The sequence below is a fragment of the Cricetulus griseus genome, chromosome 2 (assembly GCF_003668045.3).
Source record: "Cricetulus griseus strain 17A/GY chromosome 2, alternate assembly CriGri-PICRH-1.0, whole genome shotgun sequence".
NCBI classification, from domain to species: domain Eukaryota; kingdom Metazoa; phylum Chordata; class Mammalia; order Rodentia; family Cricetidae; genus Cricetulus; species Cricetulus griseus.
In genome coordinates, this window is record NC_048595.1 from 233,072,689 (window position 1) to 233,094,129 (window position 21,441).

General features: G+C 47.3%; 1 protein-coding gene across 6 annotated transcripts in view; it reads right to left on the reverse strand.

Annotated features, from left to right (window-relative positions):
• Positions 1–15,555, reverse strand: part of Mbp (myelin basic protein) — a 110,741-nt gene extending 95,186 nt beyond the window's left edge. For 4 of the 6 annotated variants that reach the window (XM_035440308.1, XM_035440307.1, XM_027403697.2 and 1 more), the window contains exon 1: positions 15,426–15,555. The gene's annotated coding sequence lies outside the window, so the exon portion shown is untranslated. The other 2 variants (XM_035440305.1, XM_035440306.1) reach the window with 2 other exon arrangements.
• Positions 15,556–21,441: the final 5,886 nt, after the last annotated feature.

The window sequence follows — 21,441 nt, forward strand, 5'->3', positions numbered from 1 at the left end:
AGCTTCGGCAGCTTTTATGGGAAGATATAGAGCTCTCCAGGAGAAAATAACAGGGTCCCCTAGAAGCTTCTAGGTCTGTGAGACCAGACAAGCTGGGACAGCACCCCTGGGGGCCTGATATCTGAACTGGGAAGGGCACCTCACTCAGGTGTCTGCTTCTATGCTTCCTTCCTCTTTGGCCCATGCCATCTCTGGTAGTTCCTAAGTCATATTTGTCTGAATTGCTCATGAGGAAGAGCTGTCCCACCCTGCCACCTGGGTGACAGGTATGCTTTGCATCCCAGGCATGTGCTGCACGGATGCCCCACCCTGGGTTGAGAAGGAGCTAAGAGGAAGCACCTGAGGCTCCAGGAACAGACATGCCAGGGCAGCGCCCTCTGGTCCCACCTTTCCTGACTTGCTCTGGGGACTCAGCACCTGTTTCTCCTTATCTATAAAAGCCCAGACGGCACTATACTTCCTGGTGGTGCCTTGGAGTGCTGGTAATGTTTGCAGGCACAGAGATACACAGGGCACTGGCTTGGGCTCTCCCTTCCATGCCAGCCCCAACTTTATCTTCAGGCATTTCTCTCTCCAAATGGTGGGTAGTCACACCATTGCTATGACTATGGGCATTTGTCCAGCATGACTGAGACACAGCAGGGTAATTACAAGAGCCACGCACACCCTGGGCACGGTGAACCAGTGACAACCAATACAGCTGTTTGTCTGTGGCCTCAGCCCTCCTCTAGCCTAGCCTCCTCAACATCAGCACTCGTGGCCATTAATATGCTGGCCCATGCACTCGTCACAGCTTATAGTGACCTCAAGAGGGCTATAGTCTGAGCCTCAATGATGAACATAAACTTGTCTTTTCTGAAACAAGACAACTGCATCCCAGAGTTGTTTATCTAAATCTCCTGATTCTAATCAGAGGAAGGAATGCCACAACATGATGTCACCAGAGTCTCATGGGAGACCTGGCCTGGAGCCTCTATCTCCTAATGGGTGCCATGTCTTTACAAGTGCATGTGGCATTTTACTGAGTGACTTCCCTCCAGAATTCTCTGGAAGTTTCCAGAGGCTTTCAGATCACAATCAGGGAAAAGAATGCAGTAAGAAGCCATCAAACCCCACAGCGACCTTGGAGAAGAAATGGCTCAGCCTGTCTCCCGAGAGTCTGTCACAAAGGCATGCAACTTACTTGGGAGCCGCTCTTCCTAAGATGTGGCTTAGGAATGCTGCAAGTGGACTTGGGAGACAGCTCAGTGGGCAGAAGCTGACTGCACAAGCATGAGGGGCTGGGTTTGGAGGCCAAGCACTCACTTAGAGAGCTCTGGTGTGGCACTGTGCACCTACAATACCAGTGCTGGGAAGGCTAAGATGCAAGTGTTCACTGGCTAGCTGAATTAGTAAGCTTTGTGCTCCATGGGGGAATGTGTCTCCAAACATAAGGGGGACAGGTACTGGGGAAGGCACTCCGTGATGGGCTCTGGGCCTCTGCACATGCACACACACAAACACCTATGCATACATGCATACATGCACATACATATACATACATAATACACAAAAGTGCAGCAAGTGACAGTGGCATTTAAAGGAAAGAAGGGGCAGTAAGATATGAAGCAGAGAACTCTGGGTGGACCTCACCTTGACCTCACTTACCATGTACTGGGCTAGCTGAACTCCCAGAAAGGCACTTTCTTTCTTTCTTTCTTTCTTTCTTTTCTTTCTTTCTTTCTTTTTTTTTTCCCCCAAGACAGGGTTTCTTTGTGGCTTTGGAGGCTGTCCTGGAACTAGCTCTTGTAGACCAGGCTGGCCTTGAACTCAGAGAGATCTGCCTGCCTCTGCCTCTGCCTCCCGAGTGCTGGGATTAAAGGCGTGCACCACCACCGCCCAGCTCTGAAAGGCACTTTCTTATGCAGCCTACTTTTTAGGCATGAAACGGGTGAAGTTAGTGACACTGAGTGACCGAAGTCCACATGTCACTCATCATAGGCAGAGCTGGGCAGAAGGATTGTTCAGCCCAGCTGGGCCCCCGTGCCTGACTCCCGTGCAGTGTGCTGCCTTCGTGGATTTTGTTCAAGTTCACAGACAGACCAAACAACTTGGTGTTAACAAAAAAGAGGGGTCTGGATGGGTTCGAGCCTTGGACTGACTTAGGAAAAGAACTCTGACAAATTGAGGGACTGCTTCTGCATTTCACACCCACTCACAGCATGCTCTCCTTCACAGGAAAAATCACCGAAAGATGTCAACAAGAAGGAAACATTTTATTTTTAGAAAATTGGTTTTATGTGTATGAGTGTTTGTATACATGTATGTTTGTGTACCCTATGTGTGCCTGGTGCCATGAATCTAAGCTTCTTGAGTATTTTCTGTGTGCCATGTGAGGTTTAAATAATGTCTTTGAGCCTAAATGGGTGGAGATACTTTAGAAGGCTGAACTGAATGTCAGGATACTGAAGTTTTATGATCTTACTGCTATGATGAAATCAAGATGATGAAGAAATGCCTTTCATAGCAACGGAAATAGTCTGAGAAATGCAAGCATCTTGGCAGGGTGAACTGTTAATCTTGTGACTTTCGTAAACTGTGATCATGTGTTTCTCCAAATTACAAAATCTGTACATGCCCTTTGATCCCAGTCATAGGATCCAAATGAGGTTCGTGTGTGTTCATGTGTGTGAATGCATATGCGTGTGCATGTGTGTGCGCATGTGTGTGTATGTGTCTGTGTTGTAAAGACAACAGAATCCACTTAAAGGGGTAAGTGACCGAGCAGGAGGAAATGGTCTAGAGAGAGGCCTGTTTTCATCCCTGGTAGCTCCTGGCCTCTCTGAGTGTGGTCCGATTATCTTCCTGGCACATGGGGACTGGGTTTGGGAGGCTCAGCTCCCAGTGCCTTCACAGTGCTCTGATTTCGGTAAGGATAGGTGTGAACTTGCAGAGAATGCTGAGGGACAGGGGTATCTTTAGAAACATAGCGTTTCCTGAGGAGGTGTCAGCAAAGCTGTCTGCATGTTGTCAGTGCTGACATGGGATTCATGAGGCTGGAGGCCAAGTACAAGGTGAGAGACAATAACACTCAATGTCACAGTGTCCACCAAGTGATCAGTGATAGAGACAGCTGTGAAAGCAGATAGGTGAGCAGAGTTCTAACACACACACACACACACACACACACACACACACACACACACACTCATATAGACTCACACACACACACACTCATATATACTCACATACACACACACACACTCACACACACACACTCATATAGACTCACACACACACACTCACACACACACTCACACACACACACTCATATAGACACACACACACTCACACACACACACTCATATATACTCACATACACACACACTCACACACACTCACACACACACACTCACACACATACATACACACACACACTCACACACACACACTCACACACATACATACACACACACACTCACACACACACACTCACACACACACTCATATAGACTCACACACACATACACTCACACACACACTCATATATACTCACATACACACACACACTCACACACACTCACACACACACACTCACACACACACTCACACACACACTCACACACACACTCACACACATACATACACACATACACACTCACACACACACACTCACACACACACTCACACACATACACACTCATATATACTCACACACACACTCATATATACTCACATACATACACACACTCACACACACACTCATATATACTCACATACATACACACACACACACTCATATATACTCACATACACACACACACTCATACACTCATATACACAGTCACACACACACACACACCCTCACACACATATACATACTAACATACATATACACACATACACACATATATACACACTCACAATACACACTCACACACATATACACACACTCATACACACACATATACATAGTCACACACACACACACCCTCACACATATATATACACTCACATACATGCTCGCACACACATATGCACAGTCACACATAGACACTCACACACTTACACATATATACACAGTCACACATATACACATATACACACTCACACACATATACACAGTCACAGAGAGAGAGAGAGAGAGAGAGAGAGAGAGAGAGAGAGAATATCTACATGTTTTATGGGTCTTAGACTATCCCTTGGGTTGTGGCATGGCATTAGACCTAAACAATGTGTAGGCGAGAGGGGTTGGGTGTGAAGACCAGAGTCTGGGTACTGTGAGAACCTGGGGTTTGGAACTGTGACAACTAAGGTCTGGGTACTTTGAGGACCAGGGACAAGTGCCATAAGGACTAGGGACAACAGGGGCAGCTGTGATCCATGCAACCTTACACACAGCAGGGGAGAGAGCAGGAGCTGAGGGTTGGAGACCTGTCTGATGCAGGGACCTCTGTTTAAGGAGTTGCACCTCAGTGCACACCCTCTTCCTAAGGGAGCCTCCCCCCAGGAAACAAGACTTGTCACAGAGGTGCCAGTACAAAGGAGACACGTTCCAGGTGTCTCCAAGGCAGACAAACCTGCCTTCCCTCACATTGGGCTGACAACCTTAAATGCCAGATCCCAGTGAGGCAGAGGAGAAGGAGGGAGGGAAGGAGGGAGGGAGGGAGGGAGGGAGGGAAGAAGGAAGGAGGAGGAGGAAGAAGAGGAGGAGGAGGAGGAGGAGAAGGAGGGGGAGGAGGAGGAGGAGGAGGGAAGGAGCAGGAGGCTGGCACCTCAGATGTGCTAACTGGTGGCCACTGTCAGGGTTAGGCTTAGACCCCTAAGTACAGCGCTACAAGGAGAGCCCCCTTCTCCATAGATGGCCAGTGCCTTCTGAAAAAGGATCCCTTGTGATTTAAAATGTCTGCACTCAGCAAAGTCCCAGTCCCAGTGTCTCTCAGTCAACATATGTTAATTCACTCACAGCTGTGGGGGAAGGATGCATCTATGAATTACTTTCCCCCTCCTAGTTAGTGGAGGGAGCACACTCCCCTGAGACTCCAGCCAGACTTCGCTAAAGCAGAAGCATCCAAAATTAGGTCAGTCCACAGAGCATCTGGCGCAGCTGTGACCAGTGACACCAGGGAGACATGTGATCACTTTCACAAGGAGGCAGGCTGTGACGTGGAGCAAGGTGCAGCCTGCAGCTGCCACAGCTGTTGCTGCTTTTCATTATTTCATGAAGTCTACTAACACTGCTGGTCTAAGGCTCATTCTCCCCGATTCTCCGTCTCTGGAACTGTCTTGTACAGGCAGCCATTCCTCCTGATGAGTCCCTGTACAGTCTGACCACTGAATGGTGGAAATGCAGGCCTGCACGGTCTGTCTGTTTTTCACTCTCAGCAAGTTCTATGAGCTTTCTACCACCTTATCATAGAATAAAGGCAGACCTGGCTGTTCTGGAGGCCCGGCACACTGTATGAGCTACAGACAGCTTCAGGGATTTTTCAGTTTTCCTCAGGTTTATCTGGAGGTAACCCAATGTGAGTACAGGAACTCTGTGTTAGGAAATGGTATAATCACTGAATACCTCAAAGAGGCAGTCAGTGCCTGGAAAGAAACTCCCCAGAGGAAGCTGGGTAGATGGTGGGGCTTGGAGGGCAGACCTTCACGCTTCAGGGCTCCCTCCCCCATCTACACACCCAATACTCAAGTTAGCCCAATAGAAAGAGGTCAGATGTCAACCTCTGAATGTGGAGTGCAGGTTAAGTCTTGCAGACTCTACCTGTGTGGGGAGGACCATTCCACTAGGTCCTGGAGACTGGGGCTCAGGGAGGTATCAGTTTGTGTGTGTGTGTGTGTGTGTGTGTGTGTGTGTGATATCTATCTATCTATCTTCTATCATTCTCTTTATATTACCTATCAATCATCTATTTCTAGCTACTTATTCATCTGTCTGTTCTACTATGTATGTGTGCATATATGTCTATCTATCTATCTATCTATCTATCTATCTATCTATCTATCTCTTTACATTACTTATCAATCATCTCAATCATCTATTTCTGCTATTTAACCATCTCTCTGATCTGCTATGTATGTATGTATGTATGTATGTATGTATGTATGTATGTATGTATCTATCATCATTCTCTCTTTATATTACTTATCAATCATCTATTTCTAGCTACTTATCTATCTCTCTGGTCAGCTATGTATGTATCTCTACCTCTTATCCATCTCCCTGTCACCAATCTATTCTCTCTTCCTTCTTTTTCTCACCCCTCTTTCTTTCTACCTACTTTCCTATGAGTTCTCTATGCTCTAGCCATCCTTCCTCCCATCTTTGTATCTGTGTATTTATCATCTATCTATCCATCTAATCCAATTATTTGCTATCAGGCCTTATACTGATCTTTGCATTTCTGTGTTCTATCTCCCCTTCTAAAACGATTCCCAACAAGCAGTCTGGAGAAAACAGGGCTGGCTTTTAGCATCTGCTTTAAATCTTTCTCTCAGCAGCAATAGGTCTGGACACATGAAGATAATGATGTGATTAAGACCATCATCTATCTCCCTTATCAAACATGGCAATGTACAGTGACATATAGTACAGTGTATACACCATGCCTGTTTCTGAATATGGTGTGTATTCTTGCTGTTTCTAGGACAACTTTGACTAATGTCCACAACCACACTTCAGGATACTCCAAGGGTATATGTCACCAGACAACTGAAGGAACCAGAATAAGGAATAACAGCCAACACATGCTGTCTGCCTCTGAAAATATGCACCCCATTTACCCCCTACAAATACATGTGTGAATGCACACCCTCCAAACCTTTGCCCTCTCCCACACAAATGCACACCCCCTACATGTTGTCCCTGCCCACCACACATGTGCACACATACACACACATACAATGCAAATGTGCACACAAGAGAAGCCTAGTGGTAATACAAGCCTATAATTCCAGCATTTGAGAGTTGGAGGTAGGAGAATCAGGAGGTCAAGGCCATCCTGGCTTCCACAATGGGTTTGAGGCCACCCTGGGCTACATGAGAGCCAATCTCAAACACACACACACACACACACACACACACACACACACACACACACACACACACTACCACTATCACCACCACAAAAACTCCAAGACAACAACAACAACAACAACAACAAAGGAAGTCTAACTCCTAAAATATGTGAGAATCGTTTTTTCTTTTGTTTCCTGTGCTACTGGCTTCCTTTAATTTGCCTGGTCTTTTAAGTCAACACTTTAGACTGAACAAACCACGCCCTAACCCTTCATCTGGCTTCTGGAGCAGGAAGCAGGTTTAGATGCCTGGTTTCTACACAGTGCAGGCTTTGCTGGCCACCTACTGTAGGATGAGATCAGTTGGTAGTAAAGCCCACTTGCTTATGCACCAGACACTAGGACTCTGTTGTGGTAGCTGTTGTAGTGAATAAAACATATTGACTATTCCAGAATGTAAGCACAGAATGGAGTGCTTGTGTCCATTCTATCAAAAAGGTGTGTATGTGGTAGATAGCCACAGTCCTGGCTTCCTTTGGGGGCACAGTGTTTCATGTATGCCAGGCTGGCCTTGAAACTGCCATGTAGCAGAGTATGACCTTGAACTCCTGATCCTCCTGCATCCTTCTGCTGAGTGATGGAATACAAACCTGGAGCGCAGTAAACAGTGCATGTGGTGCTGGGGAGAGAACCTCATGTATGCAAGGTAAGCACTCTCCCAATTGATCTACATTCTCGACCTTGAGAGCTCCCTTTTAGTGCAGCCTAGCAACAGGGAAAGGACACCACACCTCCACCAACACCACCGAATCTCTGCCAGAGATGAACGAGGAGTCCAGCATGAGTTGTGAGGACATCCACCCAGGAACTCTGGGAGGATGCAGGAGGCCCTAGGAGAGCAGAGGCTAACAGAGCTGCAGAGTGAATGGAGTAAACAAAGACCACCTGCAGTTTATCATCAGTTAATGTCTGCTGAGAGCTGGACCTGTGGCTTAGGCCTGCCAAGGGTTTCCAGGCCCCTGAGAAGCCAGGCAGTTGGGTCTCTTCTGCTGCCATGTGCAGTCTCTCTGCTTCAGAAACTCTGTGACTGAGCACATTGCAGGGCACTTAGCAAGTACTTTGCATTAGGAAATTTATTCATGAGCTTCTGAAATTCCTAAGGAAACCATAGTCACATGAAGGCAAGAACTCCATCTACTTTCTCTTGCTGTAGCCTGAGACACACTGTACAGTATCTTGTGCTGAGAAGATAACTGAACGTCCATGAAAGAACTGTGCCTTTGCCATATGGAAGAAACCGACACTTATCTCTATAATTTCTGGCTAGCAAGTTTACTTAGACTTCAGGTGTGTGAAGAACGAAAGCATGTGAGTATCCAGAGTATGCTCCATGAAATACAGCAGGGCATGGGTAGACAGAAATATGACTTAGTATGCATGAAGAATTAGACATTAATGACCAAAATGCAAATACGTTGTGAACATAAAACTTTATCAACAACTCCTGGAGTTCTTTCTACAAAAATTCAGCTTGATAGGGATATGCACGGGTATCTTGACGACAATGACGCATGTGTTTGTATGCATGTGTAAATGCATTCAGATGAGTTGAGTAGAGCTAGATGTGTGGGTCATCACTGTGCATTTCCTTCTTTTTGTTAAACCAGAAGTCCAAAGACTACATTCCTGAATCAGTCTCCAGGACTATGCAAGGGCCGCCAGGGACAAGGCCAAGGATGATGCATTCAATAAGAATTTTCAGGGAAAGGAGTGCAGGTGGTTACAGACAACCATAAGAGAAAAATGCAAGCTAGCAGGTTGGTCCCTTCCTCTTGAGAAGACAGGACTGGATGACCAGAGCAGGACTTCGCTGGAGTTGAGAATGACAATAGCACCCCTGCTAGGAAGGTAAGCTCTCTCTCTCTCTCTCTCTCTCTCTCTCTCTCTCTCTCTCTCTCTGAGTGTGTGTGTGAGTGTGTGTGTGTGAGTGTGTGTGTGTGTGTGTGTGTATGTGGTGTGTGAGTGTGTGTGTGTGTGTATGTGGTGTGTGTGTGTGTGAGTGTGTGTGTGTGTGTGTGTGTGTATGTGGTGTGTGAGTGTGTGTGTGTGTGTATGTGGTGTGTGAGTGTGTGAGTGTGTGTGTGAGTGTGTGAGTGTGTGTGTGAGTGTGTGAGTGTGTGTGTGAGTGTGTGAGTGTGTGTGTGTTGCTCTCGGAGATCAGAGTCATCACATGGGCACTGGAAGCTGCACCTGGATCCTCTTAAAGACAAGGAACAAATGCTTCCAGTTACTGAGCCAGTATCTTCGCACTCTCCCATCCATATGGCTTTTATGAAGAAGGAGAAAGGGATGAAAAGTAGTCGGTGTGGCAAGAAGAGAAGGAGAAAGAGGAGGAACAGAAGGAGGAGAAGGAGACAGGAGGAAGTGAAGGAGCTGTCTCTGCAGGACTCAAACCCACACATGGAGTCAGTGATGAAGACATCGCCCTGGTCCTGATGGAGGTGCAGCCACACAGGGCAGAGAGTCCAGACTAAACCATCAAAAACAAACAAAAACCCAAACAAACAACAACAAAAACACGTGGAAATGATTTTTGACAGTGGCCAAAGCAATTCCATGAACTATTTCCAATAGTCTTTCATCAAACTCCGAAAGTATAACAAAAAGGCCCAGTCTAAGCTTCATACTTTACACAAAAGTTACTAAAAATAGATCACAGGCTGATTTGTGAAATGAAAAACTAAAAGTGGTCAGGAAACAAAAAGAAAAACAAAACAGCAGTACTCTTCAGGACATTAGGTGAGGAATTCTTGGGTTTTCTTTGTTTTTCTTTTTTTCCTTTTGTTTGCTTTTTAGGAGATGGGGTCTTACTATGTACCTCTGACTTTCCTGGAATTCACTCTGTAGACTAGGCTGTCCTTGAACACACAGAGATCTATCTGCCTGCCTCTGCATCCCAAGTGCTGGGATTAAAGTCATGCAATACCATGCCCTGCTAGATAAATACTTCTTAAGACTTTACACCAAAACCAAAACAAAACAAACGAAATAAAAAACAACAAAACCAACCAAACAAACAAATACAAGAAAACAAACAAATAAACAAAAAAAAAAAACAAAAACAAATAAGCAAAAAACCCAAACCCACAATCCATTAAAGGGACAATGAAAACCTTGAAATGCACCAAAATAATGAATTAAAACCAACTTTTTCTCTGAACAATCCCATGGAGATGATGAAAACACAGGCTAAGCAGGAAGGAGCCAGAAGACAGGGTAGAAGAATGAACAAAGGTAAATACTGATAAAAAAAAAAAAAAAAAAAAAAAAAAAAAAAAAAAAAAAAAAAAAAAAAACAACTTATCCAAATCAAAAGTGAAAGAAACAAGTAGCTTTTTCACTGGGGAGGACTTGCTGGTGGCAAATGAGTACACGAAATCTTTCACACCATCAAAACCACCAAGAACTGTCCCCATGCTTATGTCAGAACAGCAAACCAAAACCCAAACCAGTGACAGTCCTGAAAGCATGTGCCATCAGGCCTCACAGGCAGTACTGGGGGCGGGGGAAGGTGGAGTGTTGCAGCACCCTGGGAATTCGATGCCAGCTCCTCATAAAATTAAACAAGTGCCTACCGTGAGCTTCAGCAACTGCGCTCTTGGGTGTCTATCCCAGAGATATGAAAACTATGTTCACACAATTGATGGTGGACGTTCATAGCAGCTTTGAGTGCAATAGCTCCACTCTGAAAGGGCCCAAGTACTCTTTCCGGGAGCTTCTACACCATGCAAGGCCACAGAAACAGCACAGAATAAACCACAGCATGTGCACTCAACCACCTGTGTGATGGCAGAACTTGAACCCGAACAGAGGAAAGGTGCCGAGAGCAGGAGGTGCCCCATCAGTTTGTCAGGGATGACAGCACCAGAGAGAACAGAATGCCGGTGGCCTGCACTCAGGGAGGGGAATGGAGGAAGTTGGCTACAGCTATGAAGGGTAGCATAAGGCATGCTGAGACGGCAAAGTGCCTCATCCTTGATTGTGTTAGCTGTCAGGTGATATCAGACACACACACACACACACACACACACACACACACACACACACACACACACGAGAGGAGAGAGAGACACAGAGAGAGAGACAGAGAGAGACAGAGACACAGAGAGAGAGAGACAGAGACAGAGAGAGAGACAGAGAGAGAGACAGAGACAGAGAGACAGAGAGAGAGACAGAGACAGAGAGAGACAGAGACACAGAGAGAGAGAGACAGAGACACACAGAGAGAGAGACAGAGACAGAGAGAGAGACAGAGAGACAGACAGAGAGAGAGACACACAGAGAGAGACAGAGAGAGAGACAGAGAGAGAGACAGAGACAGAGAGAGAGACAGAGAGAGAGAGACAGAGAGAGAGACAGAGACAGAGACAGAGACAGAGAGAGACAGAGACACAGAGAGAGAGAGACAGAGACAGAGAGAGAGACAGAGAGAGACAGACAGAGAGAGAGACACACAGAGAGAGAGACAGAGAGAGAGACAGAGAGAGAGACAGAGACAGAGACAGAGAGAGAGAGAGAGAGAGAGAGAGAGAGAGAGAGGATCTTAGGGACACACCTAGATGCACAGAGACAGGCATAGGGATGTCGGGGTGGATACTGGTGAAGTGTATAATCTGAGCACAGTTAACGGTTGGTATTATGGTTAAATTTCTGGTTACAATGCTATGTTGTAGTCTGGAAGGTGTTATTGGGGAGACTAGGTGAAGGGCGCATGTGTGGGTGATCTCTGTTATTATTTTTCTTCTTCTCCCTTCTCTCCTCCATTCTTTCCTTCCTTTTCTCCTTCGTTTCCCTCCCTCCTTCTCTTCCTCCCTCCCTTCCTTCTTCCTACCTCTCTCATCCTCCCCCTTTTTCTGACAGAATCTCACTATGTAGCTCAGGCTGGCCACACACTCACCATCCTCCTGAGTGCTGTAATCATACCCACCTACCCCACCCCCACTCTGAACATGGGATCTTGTAGTTGCAATAAGGTTTCTCTTATCCCCAAACAGCAGATTGTTTCAGTCAACATCCATGGTCATATGCATCATCCCGGAAGTTCCCTTGAAGGCTGGGTTAGGGGGTTAGGGTTGGGTTTGGGGATAGCGTTAGGGATATTATGGATATCTATCCTTCAGGTAAAATGTTAATTTCTTGCTAGCACTCCCACTCAATAAAGTGAGTTCTCCTTTCCCCACCTCTTCGTCCTTGGCACAGTCAGGATTTGAGAATTTTCACTGGCATAAGAAATGTGAAACTGCATCTTATCCTTGCTTTAATTGTTGAAATTCTTTTCATATCTTATTTATTAATCCATTGCTGGTTCATCTCTTAGAGAGTTTTCTGTCACACATTTAACTCCTTATGTCCCAGAGACTGAGCTGATTCCATTCTTCCCATTTTTTTTTTTTTTTTGAGACAGGGTTTCATGTCTCATGTTGTTCAGCTGGCCTGAAACTCTATGTGGCAGAGGCTGACCTTGAATTTTTTATCTTCCTGCATCCATCTCACAATTAGAGGGTGACAGGCATGTACCGGGCTGCCAGATTTCATGTGATGCTGAAGATCGAACTCAGGACCTTGGGCACGCTAAGCAAGTGCTCTACTACCTACGTCCCAACCATCCACTCCCCTGCCCTTTCTCTCCTCCCCTAGAGCTCACAAAGCCCAGAGCAAAAGAACTTTCAGAGCCACAGTGCGGCATCTTTAATCTTTACACCTCCTGAGTGTAGCTCCTGGTAGCTTCAGAATCGCTAACAAGCATCTCCTATGGACTTTGTTTCTAGGCTAAAATTTGCCCACCACAGATTTCAATAGAGACTTAAAGCCTTCATGGAAGAATGTTCTAGCAGTTTTCCCATGTGCTTGGGAGGCACAGGGACTTCTGATGTGTTATCTCTTTGTTGCAGCATAGGACCTCCCAGATTCCTTTAGTGTGCTCTGGGGGACTGGTAAGAACCTGTCTTTGCAAGCAATAGCTTATTAATGTGACGCTGGGTCACAGGGACACTTGCTTTTCTTCCTTATCAATAAAGAAAGCTAAGCAAAGGATACCAACTAAGATGGGTGTCTCTATGGTCAGGCCACCTGGGGGATGGAACCTGGATGTTTTAATAGGCATGGCCACTAGCTAGTTGTGGCCTTAAAATTTTACTTTTGGTCATATGTATATCTGGGTGGGGGTATTTGCATGTTGTAAAAGCTGGTACCCTCAGAGTCCAGAAGACTGTGTCGGATTCCTAGGAGCTAGAGTTACAAGCAGTGATGAGCCAACTGATGTGGGTGCTGGGAACTTAACTAGGGCCCCCTACAAGGACAGGGGAGCATCTTTAACCACTGAGCCATCTCTCCATCCCCTAATGGTGGACATTTAAGAAGAAAGGAAGGGGGGGGGGATGAAGCTCTCCCACTTCAGTTAAAACTTAAATGCAGGAGTCAACAGTTTTCAGTATCGAGCCTGGTGTTTGGTGAGTGGTCAGTCAATGCCACCTGCTATTGGGAAGGCAGGGGAAGCTGCTGACATTGGAAAGAACCTGGAGAGGGGCGAAACCCACATGGTGGAAGGCGAAAGCTGACCCCTTGCAAGTTATCCTTTGACCTCCACACTTGTTCACCCACCTATACCCATAAGTAAATAAATATAATCTAAGCATTAAAAACATAAAGAGCCTGAAGAGGAAACCAAGATTCAAACAAAATAAGCTTTAGCACTCCAAAATCCAGGCTAAACTGGAACATCCTTGAAAGATGGGGCTATGTTCTTTTTCTGTGTTCACAGATTTTTTTTAAAAAAATCACACACACCATTTCCACCAAGAACCAACACTTCATATCTAGACAGACATCAAAAGTGGATTTGACACATTTTTAAAAAAATCTCAAGTCGATAAAAGTACGCATTTCAGAACAATTAAATTCTTAGGCGTTGCACCTCACATTCACGATTATTTTAAACTGTTATTTTCTCTCTCAGGTTTCTGTTTATCCAACCGAGAATCTGGGAATGTCTACACGAGCTGGGGGGCTGTGCACCTGTTATGTGGTTATCCTGCACTCCAACTTGGGTTGGCCTCTTCCCAGGATCCCATCCTCTAACACGGGTGCCCCCACCCATCCCAGAGGTGCCGGTGGCAGGGGAAGCTCTTCTGGGAGAGCCATGAGTAGTGAGTGAGTGGTCCTTTGAGCTCATCTAGACATAATCTCCAAAGCCACAGGTCTTAAATGAGACCTCCCTAAGGTTGCCTTCTTCTAAAGAAATGTTCTAGTTGCATGCCCGGTGTCCTGCGCAGGCAGAGGCGATGCCTGTCCAGTGTCTGATGCCTCCCACCCGACAGGCTCTCACGCCCTGCTCCAAGACTGTCCCCAACGGCACAGATCCACTCTCATGTGGTGTGGTGTGCTGTGTGGCTCAGCAGCTGTCCTGCTGGCAAGCGTCAAGTGTCAGAACTGATTCCTCAGAGAATCACAAACCCTTGTCCAAGCCTCGCTCCACCTCCCAAATCAGGGGACTAGAGAAACACCTCAAAATCCCACACAGGGTACGCACATCCCCTAAAAACCAGAGGCGTTTACAACACACCAAAGCAGAACATGAACACGAGGACTGTCCCCCGGGGGCTACTGGGACCCGGCGCTTCAGCAGGACCAAGAGATCAAGTTAGGGCGGGAAGACGGGGCCGGGCTGGACACAGCGCGGGGGCCAGCAGGTGGGCAGGGTGGGAGAGGGCCTAGGAGCCCGAGACAGGCCCGGAGAAGGCGGAAGCCTGGACAAGTGCCTGTCGCCGCCCTCTGCTCGAAGAGGAACTGCTTCTCCTTGTGGGGAAGGGCAGAGCAGGGCAGGGCTCGCACGAGGGCCAGCAGGTGTGTGGTTAGCAGGCAAGGCAGGCTTAGGTGGGCCCCTGGGCGCCCTCGGAGCCCATCAGGACCCCTCTCCGCACGCGGACGGCTGTCTCTCTAGACCGAGGTCACCTCCCACCTCTAAACTCCTCCCCTCACCATTTTTAGGCCGCTCGAGTTTCAGCGACCCCGGGGTCCCCAGGCCTGGCCGGAGACCACTCCGGGCTATCCTGCAGGCTCCTAGTCCCCACCGCTGTGGACCTGAGTCTACACTTGCGTCCACCACTTGCCAAGAAAGATGGGGCTGCCGACGTGGTTTCGGTCCGAGAGGTCGCCCAGCTGCCACCTGCGGGGACACCTGCTCCTCTGGTCAGTTGTGACCCGGGCGCTCCTGGCCTGGGGAGGGATCAGAGTTCTGGTGCCAGTACCGAGCACCCTTCCCTTCGTCTCTTTGAGAGTCAGGCTCGGTGCCGAGGTCTCCCGCTCTTAGGGGCGCGGAGACAAAGGCTCCAGGGCCGCCCCGCGCGTCCCTGATGACGATCACTCACCAGTGCTGCCTGCGCCTTGGAAGCCAATGGGCGCCCGGGAGCCCGGCAGGAGGGGCCCGACGCTGGGCTCGGGGTCGCTGGGCCGCGGGTACTGTGTTTCGGGTCGCCAGGCGCGGGCCGCCTGGGCCAGAGGCTCGTCCTCGCTGGCGCTCAGCAGCGGTGACTGACAGCGGCTGCTCCGGGGACGGGCGCGCACCCCGCTCCCGCCCCGCCTCCCTCTGCCTGCAAGCAGGTAAATGCGCGCCACTGGGAGGGCGGAGGACAAGCGGGGACCCAGGGGCAGGGCAGCCCTGCGAGCCGCGGGGCGGGGCTTTGCTCGTCACCGCCCTACGCTCCGCACCGCTGCTCTCGGAACCTTTCCTGCTTCAGAAGCCTGGACAGCGGGAGCTCGGAAGAGAGGTCTAATTGGCATCGCTCGCCCTGTACCATGGGTTACCTTGATCCCTGGCACCTGTTCCGGATGAGAAGGTCAGCCGGACCCGAGGTAGTTTTTGTGTTCTGGGCCTGAAGCTGGAGCTGAGACCGCAGGTGCTGGCTAGAGGGCCCAGGACGTCTGTTGTCACGAAGGAGGCTAGTGACTCCAGCAAGGAAATTTCCCTTTCTGCCACTGAGGACCCCACTGTGCTTACTTGAACACAGGTTCCCTGCTGCCACATGGATCTTTTGACTCCATCAGCCTGACTCAGGGTAGGTGGGAGGAACTAGTGGAAGGGGACCACGCTGAGTAAGTCTCTAGTTCTTCGTGAGATAAACATTATGAGGGTATCAATCAGACAACCTAGGGACACACACTATGCATGCAAAGAACAGAGGACAGGAAGTCTCAGAGCTGGCTCCTAGGGAGTTTCCAGGCGTTTCACCTCCTCATGGAAGGTGGAGGATCTTGTGACTATTTCCAAATGCCAGTCTTTCTAAGACAACTATTTTCACAGTAGTGTAGAGACACCTAACTAGTCCGTGCACCTAGGAGCTATGGTATACGAGGGGGAGTCGGAGAGGATGTAGGTCCTGGGATTTGGAGGTAAGGATAGAAAAGCAGGGGAAAGGTCCTGGTCCAACCTAAGATGGAGTGACTTTAAGCCTGTTTGAAGCAAGAGGGCCACCCAGGACAGGGATGTCCAGTGCTCACAGCTGGCTTGATGCTCAGGACATCAGAGAATGTTAGAACTTTGGGTCCCATTCCAGGCATCAAAACTCAATGTCAGCAGCCAGGAGACAGATGTGTCCCAATGTCCCTGCCCTGCAGGTGTCAGTGAATCTGGGAGCTGCCTAGCCACAGTGGGAACAACAGCCTCATGCCCTCCAAGGCTTCTGTTGATTCCCAGGAACAACAGGTTTCCTTCCCAGTGGCAGGTATGGCTGATCCAATTAGACTCTTTGAAAAGAATTTGCGAAATGTTGCTTACATTGTTTGTAGGGATACAATGCTTGTGTAATAGGTGTGGAATATAATCTTAAATAAGCAAAGATGTGTTACATTTGTTTATGCTGCATTTAACTATGTAAACATGTGTTACATTTGTTTATGTTGCATTTGTTTAACTATGTAACAATGAGTTACATTTGTATATGCTGTATTTTTAAACTATGTAAAGGTTCCTTACATTTGCTTATGTTGCATTTGTTTAGCTATGGAAATATGTGTTGCTTTGCCTACCTAAGGCATCTGATTGCTCTAATAAAAAGTTGAACAGCCAATAGTTAGTAGAGGAATAGGCAGGGCTGGTTGGGCAGAGAAAATAAGTAGGAGGAGGTATCTAGGCCCAAGAGAGGAGAGAATGAGGGAGAAAAAGAGGGAGCTGCCTGGCGCGGAGTAGGACATACAGAATGAAAGAAAGGTAAAAAGACCTGAGGCAAAATGTAGATAAAGAGAAACAGATTAAGTTATAAGAGCTAGTGGAACAAGCATAAGATAAAGCTGAACATTCATAACAGATAAGTCTCTGTGTCATGATTTGGGAGCTGATTGGTGGCCCAAAAGAAAGCCTGCTGCAGATAGACAGCCAGACTATCAAACTCCATCAAGACTTTTCAAGAAAGACATGAGTGTGGATTAGGCTATTGAATAAGGCCACTGGCCAGTATTTGAGGGTCATGTTTAGCAGCTTCCTGCCTTGCTGACTAGTGAAAGGACAAAAGACCCATGGACCAGAGGTCATGAAACAAGTCTCACTATAGAGTCAACTCTTACCCAAAGACTGTAGCCCTTAGTAAGAGGGCTGAGACTCAGCCCTTAGTGTGAGACGGAAAATAACCTTTTGACAAGTGGTAACAATGCCTCCTGTTGTCTTTGGCATTTTTAAGAAACCATGATGTAGTTGCCTCCTTCTCTCACTAAACCTCAGTCCACCAGAGGGTAGAATGCACAGCCCTGTCAGCCTTATGCCTTCTGCCCTTAGCATATGCTTGCTGAGTCAGACTCCAAATGCACGGAGATAAAGTAAGATGCAAATTAGGACTTCGGAGAGTTTGTTGGATTAGAATGCTTGCTATGCAAGCCTGAGGGCCTGAGTTTGAGGCCTCCCTAGTCATGCAAAAGCTAGGTGTGATCACAGATGCCAGTAGTCCCAGCAGTGGAGGAGGAGGAGCCAGGTGAGTTCTCCAGCCAGCCAGCTTAGTTAAATCATGGAGTTTCTGGTTCAGTGAGAGACTCAGTCTCAAGGGAATAAGTGGAGAGCAGTAGAGGAAGACATCTGATGTTCTCCTCTGGCATATATATGCACATATCAATATGTGCACAAAAATGTATACACTGCACATGTACACAGAAGCCTGATATAAGCATTTCTCAGGATGCTCATATTTTCAATTTTCCATTTTTCTTTTCAGAATTGCATTTATAGTTGTTTCGATTATGAAAGGACTAGATTTCATTCTCACCTCTGGTCTGTGATTTGCACTTTGCTTGAGGTCTTCATTTATTTATTTATTTATTTATTTATTTATTTATTTATTATTTTGTTTGAGGTCTTCTTGAAGCAAAAATGGACTTGGGTGTGGGCTAAGTGTGATCAGCTGTGCTCACAGACTGCCAGCACATTAAGTGAGTGACTTGCAGACCATTCAGCCTGAGAGAGACCTGATGTGAAGAAGGAAAGCACCTGGGTCTGTGCACCCAAGCCACATGCTTCCCTGACTCTGGTGCTTCTCTTCATGGAAAATTAGGGCAGGCTCCTAATTTTACAGTTCCTGCCATCAATCTGTTATTTTTTTAAATAAACTTTTACAAAGTATAAACCACATAATATTTTCATTAAATTATAGCTTCACATTTTTGTTGACAAGATAAAAATCATCTAGTTGTCTATGGGGCTTGAAGGCTCTCGATGACTTATAGAAACCCGTGGACTAGTCTATGTGTTTATACTTTCTACAGGTGCTGTACTGTTGTTTAAAGTATTTGTCCATTCCCCCCCCTGGATTTTTCAGTGTGATACCCAACTGTGTTTGATGCTTTTCAGGATGCCTGTGTAATCCCCTGTGCCTCTTTGTACTCACAAGTGGTCACTTTAAGTTAAAGTTGGTATGGTGATTTATTTCCTCAATACCATCTCCAGTCTCACTGTCTTCTTCCTGTGTGACTTTGGCACTCATGCTGTGGGGGTGCAGTGTCTGTTTCCTCTTCTTGAACCTTGGAGAAGCTCTGTAATTTCTTCCCCCAATAGGCAATTCTCTGAACTTGAGGCAAACGCCCTATCACGGAGCCACATCCTCAGTGTCCAGGCTCTGCGCTTTGGAGGCTGCATCACGGCAATGCCGCCAAGGTTGCCCTTTCTCAGTTGAGCTGCCATGCTTGGAACCTGGCCACCAGGCTTTGGTGCAGCCTGGACAGAATCGTGGAGCAGCCACGTGAGTACCTCTGCCTGACAGCTGTGTGAAATCCTACCGTCTGTGAGGGGACAACCCTTCCAGGAAGCCTGCCTTGGGGTCACCCTCTTCTGATCCCTCTAAGCTGAGCTTTGACCACACAGAGCAGAGAGAAGCTACCTGCCCCTTGTACTCCCAAGTCCTGACCCACAGAAGCCGTGAGGTCAGCCCAGTGCAATGGTTGTTACTTAAGTCCATCAAGCTTAGGTGTGCTGTGCATTGAGGTGTCTAAGAGAGGTGGTGAGAGGATTAACCAAACAGTGGGGCGTGGCATCCTGTTCAGGTCCTTCACTCTTCCTCACTCCCACCCTGTTTCTTTGTTCAGGCCCTCTGGCCTGATGTGCCATGTCTTCTCTCTGCATCAGTGGACAACTTTACCTTTGTGAGCCATGCCAGGGTAGCTGAAGGCTGTGTGACTTCAAGGGAAGGTCTGTGCCTCTCTGAGCCACAGGCTCACCATGTGCGGTTTAGTGACAACTGCTTCCTTACCATGTGGCTGGGCTCTTTCCACAGCCCAGGCCGACCAACTCTGAGGTTGTGTTGAGGCTTGCTCATTTTCCTGGCAGTTATCCACACCACTTACAAACAGATCTAAGATCAGAAGTCTGGGCTGTCAGTAGGAACATTACCTAAATTCACCTTGTTATAGAGACATGGGACCCAGTCTGTGGGGCTTATGCGCCCTCTGGAGGACAGGTATGTCAATTCAGGCTACTTAAGTCATGCCGTTTGGAGGACAGTTCAAGTTTGGGGACAGGGTTCAGGGCAGAGGACACGCAGAGTAATCTGATGATCAGCCAGCATTGGATGGGACTTCAGTGTTCTTCACTTTCTTCTGTATGTCTTGTGTGTCTCTGTGGTCTTGGAAGCACAAAATTAGCAAAGAAAACCCATCAACTAACCAATGGAACAAAAAAGCCAATTGGAGAATGAGGTTGATTTTTCCCTGTCCATACATTTGCACGCATCTTCTTGGGTCAAGCAATCAATCTTAATTCTCCATGCTGCAAAGGAAAAAGAGTGAGGCTGTATGACATCCAGAAAACACCATTAGTCTTCAGGATATGTGTTGGAGTGAATTTTATAAAACACCTAATTATAAACACACAGCTAGATTATTCAAGTCAAATGGTAGCCGGTAGTGTGTGAGTGTGCACACACATAGTGCTGGAAAGCAGTATAGGCCTCACATGTGCTAGGCCACAGCTCTACCTACCACTGACCTATACCCCAAACCAAGAACCTAGAGATTATTTTGGCTTTTACCTGTGTCACTCTTAAAGAATCTGATGCAAGTGAAGGGCATTGGATGTTGTTTGGCTCATCCACATGCCATTCCTGTTTCTGGGGGTGAAGGTTCATATATAAAACTACTCATATGGCTAGCAAAAGATTTAACTTGGGTTAAGAAAGTGGACTCTATCTCTCTAACCACGAAGTTACTAAAATAACTGAGAAATAGCAGCAGCCACACACTGTGTAACTTACCTTGTCTCCATGGTAATGCAATGTGGTTGGGTTTGTGCAAGAGCAGTCTTCCCTTCCCCCAGATTTTTTCATTCTTCTCTCACACAATACATCTTGACCACAGTTTCCCCTATCGCCTCTCCTCTCAGTTCCCCACCCCAGATCCATTCCTCTTCCATTTCTCTTTAGAAAAGAGCAGGCCTCCCAGGGATATCAGCCCAACACTGTGTGACAAGTAGCAATAAGTCTAGGCATAAATCCTCATATCAGGGCTGGATGAGCCAACCCAGTAGAAGGAAAAGGGTACCAAGAGCAGGCTAAAGAGTCAGAGACATCCCCCTTCCACAGTTGGAAGTTCCACAGGAACTCCAAGCTACACAAACATAATGTGTATGCAGAAGACCCAACAGAGTCATGCAGGGTCCCTGATGGTTGCTACAGTCTCTGTGAGCCCCTATGAGCCCAGGTTAGTTGATTCTGTGGGCTGTGTTCTCCACTGTCCTCAACTTCTCTCACTCCTATAATTCTTCCTCCCCTTTTTCCATGGGGTTTCCCCAAGCTCTGAGGGAAGGAACCTGATGGAGATCTCCAATTTAGGCTCTCTCTCCTCTTTATGTTTGGCTGTGGGGTCTCTGCTGGAGGAAGACTTTTGGAGGATGATTGCTTCCCCAGGATTTTTTTT